Source organism: Haliotis asinina, chromosome 8, assembly GCF_037392515.1.
Source record: "Haliotis asinina isolate JCU_RB_2024 chromosome 8, JCU_Hal_asi_v2, whole genome shotgun sequence".
In the NCBI taxonomy this organism is placed as follows: Eukaryota; Metazoa; Mollusca; class Gastropoda; order Lepetellida; family Haliotidae; genus Haliotis; species Haliotis asinina.
Window position 1 is genome coordinate 1,473,923 of NC_090287.1, and position 17,551 is coordinate 1,491,473.

Here is a 17,551-nt window from a genome sequence, read left to right on the forward strand (position 1 = left end):
TTTCTTTTCATAGGTTTTCTCACACGGGATAAATTAGTACGACACCAGTGAAAAAGATAGCATATACCGTATAAAATTAGATGATGCCGTGTTAAATTGTTATTCGAATACCTGGTTAATTATTTGCTGTTGGGTCGATTTATTTTCCAACAGTCTCAACACGATCATGTATATTACCTGTTGTAAAGAAACACATTATGAGAATTCCTGAGGTTTGTGCACGCGAGCACACGACTGAACTCGAAAGATGTTATTAAAGTATAATTATTTATATCGTTTTGAATGGCATATATATGGAAGAAAACAAAGTTCGATTCCATCCGCTAAAACCTCAAATGATGATACATTGCATAACATTTGTTCGTCAAATATAGTGTGAAAAAACGAATATTTAAAAACATAATCAACACATAGAAGAATTGTGTCAAAGAAATGCACAATTATTTATCAGTGCAATGTCTATTATAAAATATCAGCACTGTGGAAAAATGTCGTTGACATTTATCTTCCCATGACACACCAAGCATTTGTATTAAATAAAGTTCTATCAAGGACTGAAAAGGGTAAACAGTAAATCATCTGCAGAACTATATGGGGACGGTCGGGAAGCCTAGTGGTATGTACAATGCTTGCTCAATCGTCACACTCAGGTTCCGTTCTCCATATCGGTGCTGCTGCCCCCTAGCTTCCCCCTTTAATCATATTGCTGGAATATTGTCAAAATCGGCGTAAAATCCAACTCACTCACTCACTGTGAAGAATTATGCATACCTGAATATCAGCTAGGGGTTTATGCACACGCACGCATGTAATTGTCACATGTTACAGTGTGCGTGCGTGGTTCATCGGGTGACTAAATCATCGTAATGTATCGTATAATGTCGTAGATAGACATCGAAAGTAAGACATGCAGCTTACTGTGAACACAAAGCGAAAACAATTTCATATCTGAAAGTATGTTTGGTCACAATACTTTTAATTCTAACCCCCATGGAACAGGATCGAATTGTATGTCATTGTTATCTGCCGTGCCCGGTGGTCTGAACAGCGTGTACATCACCAGCACTCACTCATCCTTGTCCTCTAACTTAGAACTCTTTATTCTCCAGAAACAGCCAACGGCGGTAGGCCTACATGAGATAAACGTACAAACATTTACATAATATACAAAACAGAAGCTTTACATAGTTGTAAAATATAAGATAGCGATAGTCATTTTTTAAATGCGTTAAATATATTATTCAGTAATTTAGAAAGGCCTTTAAGGTCACTTATGCTGGTAGTAGACAAGAGCTTTTTAAGGATTGACAAATTTGGGAATACTAGGTATTTCGTATTTAGAGACTGTTATTGCAGTTGGAGAAAAGCTTCACATCTGAACAAATAGTGAAACTCATCTCCGACAGCGTTAGATACACAAGGTGGACATTGTCGGTCTTCACGTGGAATACCCAACCATCGGCCAGTCTCAATTGGTAATTTATGGTTAGATGTTCTGAACTTCAAAATAGGGTAGTATATAGGTTTTGGAAGAAGATGATATTTTTCTAAGATTGGCTGGGTTTTGAAATATTTATAGTAATCCCCCTTAGAACTTGAATCAACATGAGACTTCCAGTTTTGAAAGAACTGAGCTCTGTAGGAGTTTTCGACCATTGAGACAAGCCAGGGCGTTGAGCATACAGACGGATTTAGGAACACGTAGGATAGACCGCAGTTATCAAGGATGTGTTTCACAAAACGAAACCAAGGAATTTTACTTGCATTATCACAGACGTGGTTAACACAGTTGTATATAATCTGAGATGGTTCCCAATGTATGTTCTCGGAGGCTAGTTTGTGCCAGAATGAGATATATCTCTTAAAGATTTTTATACTCAAGGGCTCTCTTCCAAATTCACCGTAAAGCATATAATTTGGGCTGCTCTTTCTCAAACCGGAAGCTAATTTCAGAAATTTTAAGTGGATTCTTTCTATTATTTCTAAGTTCTCGTGACCCCATATCTCCCATATCTACAATAGAATTGGAACAACCATAACATCAAATGCATCGAAAAGACAATCTAAAGGTAAATTAACATTCTTGGATTTCTTCATAAGGCAATACATTGCTTTGGTGGCGCTCTCCGGTAAGTGCTTTAATTGCTTGGACAAATCGCCCGTTCCTGTGAAATTTAATTTCAAGGTAATCGTATGTATCAACAATATTTATAACTTCATTTCCAAAGGTAAAGTGAAATTTCGAAGATTTCGCGGGGCCGCTTCCAAAGATAACAACTTTTGGATAGGTTTACTTTAAGTTTCCATTTCTTACAGTAATGAAAGAAGACATTCAGAGATTTTTGTAAATCATTTGGATTTTCACTGAACATTACGGCGTCATCTGCGTATAACAATAAAATAAAATGGTATAAGAGGTCAATACTGTTTGCTTGCATTTCATATTTAAAGCCATTACAACTACTGTCAAATAAATGTTGTTCAAGATCGTTTAGGTATAAAGAAAACAAAAGGGGTAACCACGGTAACCTAAATGCGCGCCCACGTGCCACGCCTTGCACACCACTGTTTACGGGATTGACACTGCCCATCACAAACAACAACTGAACATATCAAATATTTTGCTAACAGTGCACAACCTTGAACAACGAATAACCAGGTTATACTTATTTTGAAGTTAATTACAACAAATTATCTCGCGGCAGGCAATATACGCGTGTGTTATACAATTATTATGTCGCGTGTGTCATCCGTGAATGAACTGGGTGCGATGAGGTGTATCATGTGCCATTGTTAAATACTGTGTATGTGATTTGGCTTTTAGAGTTTAATGGATCGTTGTGACTCCCTAGCAGTCAGCTGTCGGAGTTTGTGGAGCACATGTTAATGTGTTTATTCCTCCACCGAGGACACAACATGAACACCCGACATTGAAATAGCTACAGTCAAACAAACGGCAAAACCAACAATAACTGTAATATAGCGTTTCACATTGAGGTTACTTCAGGTGAAAACCTCACATCATATTACGTTTCCATGGAGATTACTTCAGGGAGATGAACGCTGAGACGAGGTCACACACTGCACTGTCTTCTAAAGGTATAAAGAATAATCATTTTCATTTTGATCACACATCACAGTCTTGTAATGTTATAAGGAATCATTGTTTTCATTTTGATCACACACCGCAGTCTATAGTCGTTGTCATTTTGATTACATAGAGCCTTAATAGATGTGCTTTTATGATTATTACCTGGACCAAACAGATGCCATCACGAAAGACAATTATCTGAATAAAAAGCTTTCACGTGATGCTGACATCATTAAGTTTGACTGATCTGGAACACGTGAAGAATGGATTACGTGTGGTGGAAGTTGTACACAAAGTTCAGAGTGCAACACGAGAGATGTTACTGGAAGAACCTGTACAGCTAGCATTCATGAAACACTCGGGACACGAAAAACTGACCAGGCAATGATGTTAATTTATACCTACGTATATCATTCAGAACTGGCAGAACGTCGGTTTTATTACACAAACGAATTACACACACTCGTGGATGTCAGGAGATGTACTTATGACAAACTCCGTCACTGCGGAACATTTCAGTTCGACTAAGGAGAGCACCGCTACATTACCGATAACATCTGACGAGTCAACTCAAGTGTGATAGCCATGTTTAGATGCGGTGTTAGATTGAAACTGGTCGCTACAGATTTAGTTCCATTTCTGGCAGTGAGATTATCAGACCTTTTAATTGGTCCAGCGAGTTGTCCCATACATCTCTGCCAGTGCGATCCGTGTGTCCCATCTCTGCCGGTGCGATCAGTGAGTCCCATCTCTGGCAGTGCGATCCGTGTGTCCCATATATCTCTGCCAGTGTGATCAGTGAGTCCCATCTCTGCCAGTGCGATCAGTGAGTCCCATCTCTGCCAGTGCGATCCGTGAGTCCCATATATCTCTGCCAGTGTGATCCGTGAGTCCCATCTCTGGCAGTGCGATCCGTTTGTCCCATATATCTCTGCCAGTGTGATCCGTGAGTCCCATCTCTGGCAGTGCGATCCGTGTGTCCCATTTCTGGCAGTGTGCTGTTCATACAGCATAATTGATGGGTAATAAATTGGACTTGAGTGGGCTAATTAAATGGGTGAACCTAATCGATGAATGATGCCTAACCACGAAAGACACAAGCAAATAAAAGAAACATGGTTGGCAAGTCATATGGTTTTAATATACAAGTATAACGTCATGTAACAATATCTGTAGCATGTGTAGGGGGCATCCCGCGTCTCACAACAGAGTCATCTGCGGCGTTTTACATTTATGCATTAAATATGTAATGTATGCGTTGAGACTCGTAACGAACAATCTGTCTGTGTGTCAGTCTGTCTGCCTGTCAGTTAGATCGAAGAATTAAGTGGCATACATTTAAAAGATAATGCCAATCGTCACCAAGTAAGCTGCAGTTACATAATCTACATATATTTTCTTCTCTCGGTATGTTCTGCTATCTGCCACTTTCGATCTGAAGGTTTAGATTTGAGGTTCTAAATTTGAGAATATGGATGAGTATAGATTTTGGAAATAAAAGATATTTTTCAAAAGGCAGTGGGTCTTTTTTAAGTATTGATAGTAGAATCCCCCAGAGCTGGAATGTTTATGCTTTTGCCATTTTTGAATAAACTGATTTGTTTTGCTTTTGAAACTAAGGACTTTGTAGAATATGCCGAGGGATTTACGTATATTTCAGATAAACCGGTTCTGTCCAATGAATGTTTTATGGAGTGTAGCCAACGGTATGATGTAGAGTGTTGTTCATAGTCATGACTAATATTTTGGTATAAAACATGAGATGGTTTTATCGTCTCAGTAGACGCGAGTTTATGTCAAAACGACAACATATTGACATAGATTCTTATATTTAAAGGGGTTCTTCCAAATTCGCCATGAAGTTTGGGATGGATTTTCTGAGACCGGAGGCAATTTTTAGAAACATTAAATGGACATGCACTTTCGCTGTATGGTCTTCATGGAAGATGTGTGATGGTGTGCTGTTTGTACTTTGTGTGGCTCCTTAAAGTGTGTACAGACTCGACAGTTGGGTGATTCTCTAGCTGCTGGTTTTCCACCTGCTCAGGCTGTTGATGCAAGTGGTATCTGACAACACGCGTGTAGTGATCTCCATGTCAAGGGTTAATTAGCAACGATCCAAACCGATGAGTGATCTCAGCTGAGGCAAACCATGAACGCCACACGCATCGCCTTCTCGTAGTTATACATCTCGTACGCCAAGTACACATATGCAAACACTTCAACCCCCTTTCCCTGTGATATACATGTTGAATTGTGAAAAATTATTAGAAATACGTTAGTTAAAGATGTTTCAGTGTGATCTTCACTAACAGTGATAATCCTAAGCTCTTGTGTTCCACTCTTAACAAGTTGATCGGCAAGAAGGCGGATGTCACTTTACCACATGGTACCGATACGACCCTGGCAAACAACTTCAGTACGTATTTCTCAGAGAAAATCCCAAAGATACGTCATGGTTTGGAGTCTGCGTGTGATACTGGTTCGTACGCAACTTCACGGGGACCAAATTTGATTCTTTCACGCCAGTCTCTGAACTGGAATTAAAGAGACTAATCACTTCAGCTAAACAAACATCTTGCTCGCTAGACCCACTACCCACACAATTCCTCCTTGGATTAGTGGACGTGCTTCCTCCTGTGATAACAAAGATTGTAAACCCCAGCTTGTCCACCGGAAAGTTGCCATCATGTTTCAAGAAGGCAGTTATCAAGCCACAAATCAAGAAACCAGCTCTTGACGCTCAGACCTTGAGCAACTACCGCCCAGCATCCAACTTGACATTCATGTCAAAGCTTCTAGAAAAAGTTGTTAAAACACATCTCTTTGAACGTCTTCAAAAGTCTAATCTGATGGACAATTATCAGTCCGCATATAGAGTGGCACACAGCACTGAGACGGCTCTGAACTGTATTTTGAATAACATAAAGATGTCTGTTAATTCTGGAGACATCGCCATGTTCTTCCTGTTAGACCTATCAGCCACGTTCGAAACCGTCGATCCTGCAATGTTGCTGAGTCGTTTGGAACATGACTATGGCGTGAACGGCTCTGTCCTGAAGTGGTGTTCATCATACCTTACAGATACTAAACAGTATGGCCAAATTAATAAATCTATGTCTCATAGTAAAGTTCTGGCATGTGGTGTCCCTCAAGTGTCCTTGCTAGGTCCGATCTTTTTCACCATGTACACAAGACCACTGGGACACATGATATCAGAACAGCACGTGGCTCATCATTTCTATGCCGATGACTCGCAGCTGGTAGACAGTTTCATACCCACTTTAGCAAACCAGACGGAATCTTTGGATAACATGGAAAGTTGTCTTAACAAGATCAAATCCTGGATGTCAACCAACATGCTTAAATTAAACGATGAAAAGACAGAGGCCATCATCATCGTTTCACCTTCTTGACCGTAAAAATTCCGGCTAAGCCACCTGCGAATCGGATAGTCTCTCATAACCTTCTCGCCTCATGTAAAACATCTTGGTGTTTTCATTGACCCTTCTCTTATTATGGATAAGCAAGTGGACCATCTCTGCAAAGCATGTCATTTTTATTTGAGAAACATAGGATCAATCCATCATCTTCTTACAGCTGAAACTACAGCCACGCTGGTTAGATCGCTCATCCTTTCTCGTCTGGATTACTGTAACAGCTTACTCGTGGGAATACAAGGAGATCAGCTGAACAGACTGCAGAGGATACAGAACAAGGTTGCCCGTATCATAACAAGGACTAAGCTCCAATCTCACATCTCCCCCGCTCTAAAGTCACTGCACTGGCGCAGGATCCGTGAAAAGATTGCCTCTAAGATTCTTTCTTTAGTCTACAAGTCTTTTCAAAACGTCGCCCCTGTCTATCTTCAGGAGATGTTTGTCTACTATAAGCCCTCTAGAAATCTCTGATTAGCTGACCAACTGTTCTTGACTGTACCAACATATAAACTGACATTTTTTGGGGCGCGATCCTTCTCACATGCAGCTGCCTTATTATGGAACTCTATCCCATTTAACCCCAAGAGTGCACCTACGCTAACTGTGTTTAAATCTGGACTAAAAACTATCTCTTCCAACACTACCACTAACTGTACCTACTGTTGTCCGTCCTGTGCATATGCATATATGTGATACGCTTTTTAAGCATGTCCCTCAGTGATGAGGAACTAGCGCTTTATAAATACCCTTATTATTATAGATTAAGATAGACATGTAGAAGAGAGGGTTTGGGTGATCCTGGCACAGTCAGGCCGGTAAGGCTCATCATCAGCTCAGGGCCCTCGCCCCCTCTACACGCAGCCCAGACAGCGAATTGGACTTCTCCCAGAAAGCATTGTCTAGTCGAACCCACCAAGAACTTTCCGGAGAATATGAAGGCTCCCCAACACTGCGGCCTTCTGCATTACCCAGATTGTCAGAAGGGCTGTGCTCCCGGTGGAGAACCCGGGAACTCTCCTGATCTGCGCCAAGAGATCAGGAGCTACCAAACCAAGGGCACCAAGAACAATGGGGAGCCTGTCGACAGTGTACTTGGGGTGCAGGCGAGACATTTCAAAGGCGGTTACCAATATTATTATTATCTTAAGATTCTAAAGAACTTTCCGACTCTGTGGTTCCAGATCGACTCAGCTTGTTATTTCCTTGGAGTTTCTGCCAAAATCTCAAGCCCATCACAGTAAAATCTTAGAAGGGCATTTAGGAGTGGAATGCCGAAGACAAGCAAGTTTTATGGAGGCCATCAACTTGTGAATAACACGGCGTTTCGGAATAAATGTCTGCTCCTTCTTCAGGTGGTGTAGGAGCACCTTGACATCATCACCTGATGAAGGAGCACCTTGACACCATCACCTGATGAAGAAGCACTTTGACGTCATCACCCGATGAAGAAGCACTTTGACATCATCATCTGATGAAGGACCACTTTGACATCATCACCCGATGAAGGAGCACTTTGACATCATAACCCGATGAAGGAGCACTTTGACATCATCACCTGATGAAGGAGCACTTTGACGTCATCACCTGATGAAGGAGCACTTTGACGTCATCACCCGATGAAGCAGCACTTTCACATCATCATCTGATGAAGGAGCACTTTGACGTCATCACCCGATGAAGCAGCAAGCATATACACCGACACGTCGTATTACTCACAGTAAAGAAGTTGACGCCAATAACTTGCTTTTCCTGTGCATCACAGTGGACGACAGACGTTGGCTACCTCCAGTCTGTACCTTATCCTCTCATGCCACCCACTTGACTACAGGCATGTATTCTGTGGTAGACACTTCTTATTAGTATTTCCTTATTTGTACAATATTTAGCACTCGCAACTAACGAATTCTCATATACCTAAATCCGTACTAAATCACACAAATGTACGCCAGCATCAATACGTACACGTTCTTTATATATTACATTCATATTTGTGTCTATGTACACGCTTTTAAATCATGCAACGTTACATAGCCCAGTGTACCGTAGCTTGTGTTTTACAAGTCATTGATATTGAGCAAACGTCCAGTTCAACACAGCCAAAGATGGGAAGGCATTTTGAACAGTAGAAGTGAGTGTTGCATAATTCGATGATCTAATGCCCAGCAAAGTGTAATCCGGATACGGCGTCTGAATTAAAATACTATATTATTTTTACGTTATACCTGCATCAATATATTGTCTATGTAATATATGCTATTGTATATTTTGACGTTGGGATCGACCACGTTACCCACACACCCACCGTTCCACCAGGTAGGTATGTAGGTACATTCAGAGATAAACCTTTTACTGAGCCACATACGTTCCACCCCCTGCAGTAGGTATGTAGGTACATTCAGAGATAAACCTTTTACAGAGCCACATACGCCCAATCACAAGCCGAGTGTGGACAGATTAACCTTGTACAAAAACCAGCACGATATGAAAACAGTACCTGAAAACACATCACCTGACAGGTCAATATGTTCTGTGTTAACGATGGGAGTGTACGACACTGTATGACCACAAGGATTGTAATGGACGTGAACTCGATATATTACAACCAGCGGTGATATAACCATTGTTCACATCGATCCTGATCTATTGTTGTCTTCGCGTGTGAGACATATCGTCAGTCATGCGACCTTGAGGTGATATGGCAGTTAACTGACTGGAGAAGTGATATGGTATTTAGTGCATTAAGCTCCATGTAGCCGGAAGTTCCTTAACTGGCAAGTCACGTTGAAGGTCCTGGTTTACATTCTTCCAGCTCTTGTCGCGGTTAACTAAATGATTTGTGTACATAAAGAGCTAACAGTTTGGACGGTCTACTTTGAATGGTACCTTTATGAAAATGTTTGTCAACAATGGTCGATACACAATGGTCAATTATCAGTTTTGCCCACACTTTGAATTTTAGACGAACCAAACAACACTTATATGAAACAACTCAATATAACAGTGCTTGGTGGAATTCGATTCATTATTGACGGTATGTTTATAACATACCATGCTTTGCTAACTAAGATTTTAGCAACTGACTAAACAGCTAATAAGTATCTTTTAATCGCTACATATATGTACAATTATAATAAACACGCCACGCTCTATCTAAACAATTAACGGAAGCAGAGTCTTTGCATTGTCTTGTTAGTCATTCTGAATATGGCTGTAATTGTTCTATTGATAACTGTGACAGTATTTGAAGCATATTCAATAATGAACAGGACAAACGTGTTATAAAGTAGTCATCAGCCAGTACGGTAAAATTAAAAATAGCTTTAGATTGTGTGGCTCACTCAAGTGAACTGAAATGTTTGCTACATGTATTTATATGTGAGTCAGGTTGGTCAGACATGGGTTTCAAATACTCAGTGACGGAGATGTGGAGCTTAAATGTTCCTCCCGACAAATGATCGCGTTTTCACCAGCTGGATTCCACTGATGCATCCGCAAAGTGTCGCTAGTAACATAGTAACACTGCATTATATTCATCGTTATGACCTTTCCATCGATCATCGATACATATAGCAACACCATGTAATGACCTTTGCATCGATCATTGACACATATAGCAACACCATGTAATGACCTTTGCATCGAACATTGATACATATAGCAACACCATGTAATGACCTTTGCATCGAACATTGATACATATAGCAACACCATGTAATGACCTTTCCATCGAACATCGATACATATAGCAACACCATGTAATGACCTTTGCATCGATCATTGATACATATAGCAACACCATGTAATGACCTTTGCATCGATCATCGATACATATAGCAACACCATGTAATGACCTTTGCATCGATCATTGATACATATAGCAACACCATGTAATGACCTTTCCATCGATCATTGATACATATAGCAACACCATGTAATGACCTTTGCATCGATCATTGATACATATAGCAACACCATGTAATGACCTTTGCATCGATCATTGATACATATAGCAACACCATGTAATGACCTTTCCATCGCACATCGATACATATAGCAACACCATGTAATGACCTTTGCATCAATCATTGATACATATAGCAACACCATGTAATGACCTTTGCATCGATCATTGATACATATAGCAACACCGTGTAATGACCTTTGCATCGATCATTGATACATATAGCAACACCATGTAATGACCTTTGCATCGAACGTTGTTTCCTAGCAAAGTTAGGCAGTGATCTTTCCACCGAACATAGCAACATAGCAACACTTTGTAACGACACCAACACCGTACGTTGTTGCTTAGCAACACTATGGAGCAAAACTAACATCGTATATAGTTACATAGCAGCTCGATCCACTTAACGATAACAACATCGTAAATTGTAGCATAGCAACACCAAATTGTTTATCGCCCTAGTCAGCAATATTCCAGCTATATGACGCCTGTATGTAAATAGTCAAGTCTGGACCAGACAACCCAAGGATGTTTGCCCACACAGCTCATGTGTACATTCGATTCTGTTGCTCGCTGCTTGCGACAATGACTGTCGCCCTTAATGACAAGAATAACTTGTTGATCATTAGCTGTAATCCGGTATCACAAAATGTAGATACTAAAATCAAGTCCTGTAACACAGCCACATTACCGACACAAAGCTAACACATTGTAACACAGCCACATTACCGACACAAAGCTAACACGTTGTGACACAGCCACACTACCGACACAAAGCTAACACATTGTAACACAGAAACATTACCGACACGAAGCTAACACATTGTAACACAGCCACACTACCCACACAAGGATAACAAATTGTAACACATCCACACTACCCACACGAAGCTAACACATTGTAACACAGTCACACTACGCACAAGAAGCTAACACACAGTAACACAGCCACACTACCCACACGAAGCTAACACATTGTAACACAGCCACACTACCCACACGAAGCTAACACATTGTAACACAGTCACACTACCCACAAGAAGCTAACACACAGTAACACAGCCTCACTACCCACACGAAGCTAACACATTGTAACACAGCCACACTACCCACACGAAGCTAACACACAGTAACACAGCCACACTACCCACACGAAGTTAACACATTGTAACACAGTCACACTACCCACAAGAAACTAACACATTGTAACACAACCACTCTACCCACACGAAGCTAACACACTGTAACACAACCACACTACCCACAAGAAGCTAACACACTGTAACACAGCCACACTACCCACAAGAAGCTAACACATTGTAACACAGTCACACTACCCACACATTGTAACACAACCACACTACCCACACGAAGCTAACACACTGTAACACAACCACACTACCCACACGAAGCTAACACATTGTAACACAGTCACACTACCCACACGAAGTTAACACACTGTAACACAGCCACACAACCCACACGAAGCTAACACATTGTAACACAACCACACTACCCACACGAAGCTAACACATTGTAACACAGTCACACTACCCACACATTGTAACACAACCACACTACCCACAAGAAGCTTACACACTGTAACACAGCCACACTACCCACACGAAGCTAACACATTGTAACACAACCACACTACCCACACGAAGCTAACACATTGTAACACAGCCACATTAACGACAAGAAGCAAACACATCGTTATATGACAACACTAAGGACACGCTGACACATCGTAAAGCACAACTCGTACCAATGGATGTTGTGAGTGCACTGACAAATTAAATTCTGAAATTCGGGAATCAACTGTTTTGTGTATTTCTTGATGATATACATTCAGTCTATTCCCGTACCAAAATATAATGTGAGACAAGAACTCCAACATGTGTACGATGTAAGTAACAAACATGGGATCTTCATTCGCAGCAGTTCAATAAAACTGGCTGTCAAGGTTGCAAGACTTTGTAGTGTCAGCATTCCGATTCTTCGAAAAGAGGATCCGAACAAATCCTTTCAAAACGCATTTGTCAGAACACCACGTACTTGCACGGTGTAGACATTTCTTGTGGATCTTGAGGCATATATTTCCATCAATGTTTTCTGAGTCAGCAGTCTTTTTTCAAAATGATCCTTAAACGCTGTCTGTTCGAAAACCCCTGACATTAAACACGCGTCTCTCTGAAAGCCAGGAGGTCACGATGACCTGGGACGGATCTTAACCATTTGTGTCTCACAAGGAAGATGCCCTCACCAACAATAATGACTGCACATGGCATATTTCACTACTGATTCGTGCCCACACTCACTCACCCCAAATGATGACACTCTCAACACACCAAGCTGCTTGGTGTTAGCTACTTCCATACCAAGTAATCTTCACATAATATTGTATCAGTCTAACAATAACTTACGACAGCTTTACGAGACGCGAGTTTTGTATTGGGTCGAATTATTAATTCATTGCTAGGGAGAAATTGTAGAAAACACAACCCCTCACATCAATACCAATGAACTAGACCTCGCTGTGTTGTGTGTGAGTGAGTGAATATCATTAAGAATTGAACTACCGTATTAACAGGATCGATATCAAAATTGTTAAAAGCTAAAAGTACCCGACTGTCAAGTACAGATCGATCAGCACAATCGAAAACAATCACGGCGATTGATTTTTCCAATACCAGGGCATGACGTTCTTCCTCGTGTCTTGCTGTCGAACAGCTAAACGGTCGACGCCGTTAAAAGTACATTGCTTTTTTCATGAAAATCAAAATCGATTATTACCTGTGTGTTTGCTACAGCGGAGACAGGGTTAAAGATTCATGCTGCCTGTAAACCAATGCATGGAAATTCATGGACGAGATGGTTTCATCTTGTATTACCCTGCCTTTCTCTCCCGCCACACGTAAACCTGTGGTCGTGATCAGGAGCAATACATTTCTTCTTGAAAGATAACAAATATCAAAACACAAATATAATCAAGGTCCTCAATCACCTGCAAAGATCCCATCTGAAAATTTTACTTTACCAATCATTTTGTGGCAAGAACGTCGTGATAACCGAAGAGTGCATACGTTAAAAGGCACAAGCGCTCAAAATGGAATGGAGATATGCTAGTCACAAATGAAACTGTGAGTCATTCAGTATACACAATGTATACAATATATACAGCTCAACAGCAGCGTGGAAATATCTTCATCAGTGTATAATAAATTGAGAAAGAATAATTTTCAGTCAGTGCACGGTTAGAGGTTGACAATATCGGAACAAGTGTGTGTTTTGAGGGTGGTCTCGTGAAATATCTGGTTATGCAGTTGTGTCTAATGTTGTCATTCCCTGCACACAAAAATAAACGCCAAAGTGGTCTTCATATGTATTATGCAAAAAATAAAAATATCATAACACATTGTTCACTGGCAGGTTCATTATGGCCCACATGACAGAGTCGAAGGTGAAGGTCATCTGTTCCCAATTGCTGGTATCGTCCCAATGAGAGTTCGGAGGTGCCTTGCGCGGTCGCCTCGCGGCCTGGTGAATATTCTGCAACTCTCACTGCAGTCCTTGTGTGTACTGTCGGGGTTTGTCGTTGTAGCCGATGTGATCGAACACGTTGATCGGGAACGCCCCCCTGGGCATCCTGAACATGTAAGAATGTCATCTGTGGGTTGACTCCATGCTCCTCGGTCAGAATGAAGCCTGATCCACTAGCTTGAATATCTGGCGTGCGTAGACGGTTGCTCAATGTCTTCAACGGAATCATAAACAGACTTGGCTTTCCTGCATCAGTAAACGTGGCCGTAGGTAGGTTCATCTCGAAAGTCACTAACCCGTATCAACCTGTCTGGCACTGCTGGTGTGACACGTGTCTACAGGATCTAGATAGGTTAAGGGTTGACAGCTATGCAATAACATGGCTACATCCGAAGCATGGTCGCCTGTCTGCCGTCGGTCGATGAACTTCTGTTTAGTGCCATCGTTTCACTTTTCACTTCCTGTTCAATTCTGACATATCAGACAAAGCACAATCGTCTTCATAGACGAACACGTCATCTATTTCAAGTTAGAAACTGCAACAGGTCTGAGAATCTGGTCTCGGTCACTGTAACCCACATTCCCCCTAACAACCACACTAACAACAACAACAACCACCACAACAACAACAACTAAATGACATCTTTGACCCGCACCTTTCCAACCTAAGTCACGACAATAAACAAGGTTTCAGAGCAACGTTAAGACACCTGTAGGCGCTGACGTCTGTCACTGCGGGAAATGGTAAATCAGAACCTGTCTGAAAACAACAGTCCACCATCACAACCGCGTTGAAGGACATTATTTCGGCAAAAACCACTGTCTTGAATACGTTGTCAGATGGTATAGCGGATGTCATGTAGCGGTCCTGAGTGAGTGGGGTTGGATACACCGAAGACCTAAGTGATGGTCATTGAAGTTTGTGCTGTTGAATTTTCCGTTATAACACAGGTCGATACATTTTGGATTTTGAGTACATGGTCACATTCTTATGTAAAATTACATATTTGATGTTTACTCCTTGACCCTCTTCAGTAGGACTACCCAGCGTTTCTGGCAACAGTTATCTGAAGCATGGGAACATATACTGTCCAGATTATTTACAAATAGTTCACGTTGTGTGATCCGCAAATTTGGACATCGTGATGACCTGATAGTTAGGACAATACACTAATGCATATAGTATTTTCTGGCCTAAGGGACGCAACTCCTGTATGTGCTCGCGACGACTCCGACGACTTCTCCCCAATATCGATGTTAAGTCTTCCCGTACTCTCGGAAATTCTCGGTCACCCGTATCGCTGACACTACCTACGGGTTTCTCAACAACCTAGATTTTCGAAGCTGTTTTCACGCAAAGATAGTCGTAAGTGCTATACATTAACATGACCTTACGACTATCTTACCGCTAAGAGAACTTCGAAAATCTAGACCCTGTTCAATATCTTCATTTCAGTCTTGTTGGTGGGGTATGGAGAGCGCAGCCCTTTACGTTGTATGCACTACAGTATGGGCGTGCAGCGTGGAGTCAGATGTGGTATTTAAGAGTTTCTGTAATGGCTTTCAGTCTTTTCAAAAGCACTTGTAAAACATGGAGCAAACGTCAACAGACCACAAAATTTAAAAAAAGTATTAAGCGTGCGCACGCACGCACACACACACACACACACACACACACACACACACGCTGTCTCGGCGTGAGGCACCAATATGAAGGTACACACGGTCTGCAACACAACCAACTCATCCACAGGAGATTTCATGGAATGGAAGTCTGACAAGTAGTTTAGACCACCTACACACAAGACAGACGTTACACTATACACTAACATGCACGCCGATTTCGGTAGTTCGCACTGACAAAGATACATTGCTGGACTTACACTCACTCACTCACTCACCAAGCTGAAGCGTCGATGCTGTATGCCAGGAAGTAACAACATGCCCCACACATGCGCCCGGCTGGCGAAGGGAGATGTTTTGTAGGTACCAAGGCAAGATCTTCTCCCCTATCACCACTTACTAGTCTGATGTATTAGGGTCAGTGACTGGGCACGTGAGTTTCCCGCTGCTTAGCAATATCAGGTCTGGGATACTATAAAAGGGCTTCACACATTGTCCCCAAGAACGGAGACGAAGCCGAGTTTTCGGCATGACTAGCTAATGCTTAAACCACTAGGGTATCACTCTACACAACTATAATTTCGAAACACCAGTTATGCATTGAAACAAAACTGCATCTATCTTTCAGTAGTATGTGTGGTTTGCTGCAACTAGAAATAGTAACATTATCCACAAAAAGTGATCCATCAACTGAATTATTCAAAACCCCCGAAGAATTGTTAATCTTTATGCTAATTAGCGTGACTGACAAAGTAATACCTTGTTGGACAGTCTGACTGTTATGGTCAGACTAGGGCAACTTCCGCAGATAGGAAACTGTCTGTCATCTAAAACATATGGAAACATACGCATGCAAACACCCTTGCAATTCAAATCCGTAACCATTTTAATACACAGTTTTTCAGTGCAATAGCCGTTTTCATAACTTTCCTCGTTGTCTGACCTGAAATTATTTGGTTTCTTTTCTGGAAGATTTGGATGTTTTGTTTTACAGGATACACTGTAATCTACAGATTACACAGTTACAAGAGGAGGAATCTCTAGCCACTGGTTTACCTGCAATGTCCACTGTATCAGGAAGCATTTCGTAGATGACGGAAAATACATTTGTAACATTTTCTTCTGAGTCATGTTCCATACGCTTGGCATGGGTGCACAAGAATCCTTTACAGACAGAACGTTCATGAGTTTGGCGGAAAAAATCTCGAGCTTGTTCCTAACAGGTTTCAACTGCCCATTGATTTACAGCATACTATTTTAACTACCAATAACTGGTGGCCTTCCTTGTTAAGCACCCCCCATTGCCATCTTATCAGAGCTGTTGTATCGGATACACATTTATCAAACTTTCTGTTGCCCAGTTTTTTTTCAGACTGTGTGCGAAATACGGGAAGCGCACATAAAATCTACTCCACGTCGAACAAAGGAGCGGATTTCCCACCTCTTATGTTACCACTTCCAAATGCCATTCAAAGACTTCAATATCGGATATATTAGTTCATGAGGACTTTCCGTGTATAAGACGGTGAATACTAGACTTAGAGTCTTTACCTTTGATTGTCTGGAGCAGAGCATGTACCATGCCACTGATACGGGTGTTCGTCTTGGGTAGGTAATTTCGCCAAGACTAGCGTTTATTTTGAATAAGAATATGCCGTGCCTTTGAATTTAATAGCTTGCTATTCAAGCGATGGACAGCAGGATGCCAGGGAGGCAATTCCCGGTGTTTTCAAGCACCTCCTTGTTTGTTTCCTGACACGGTTAAATAATTATCTTCAGTTAACTGGAGATTTACCACGTACGTTTTCGGAGGTTGACGTGCAATGTGCCCAGGAATTGATATTTCAGATGCATCCATGTCCTCAAGGGATCCATATTTATTAAACGGTT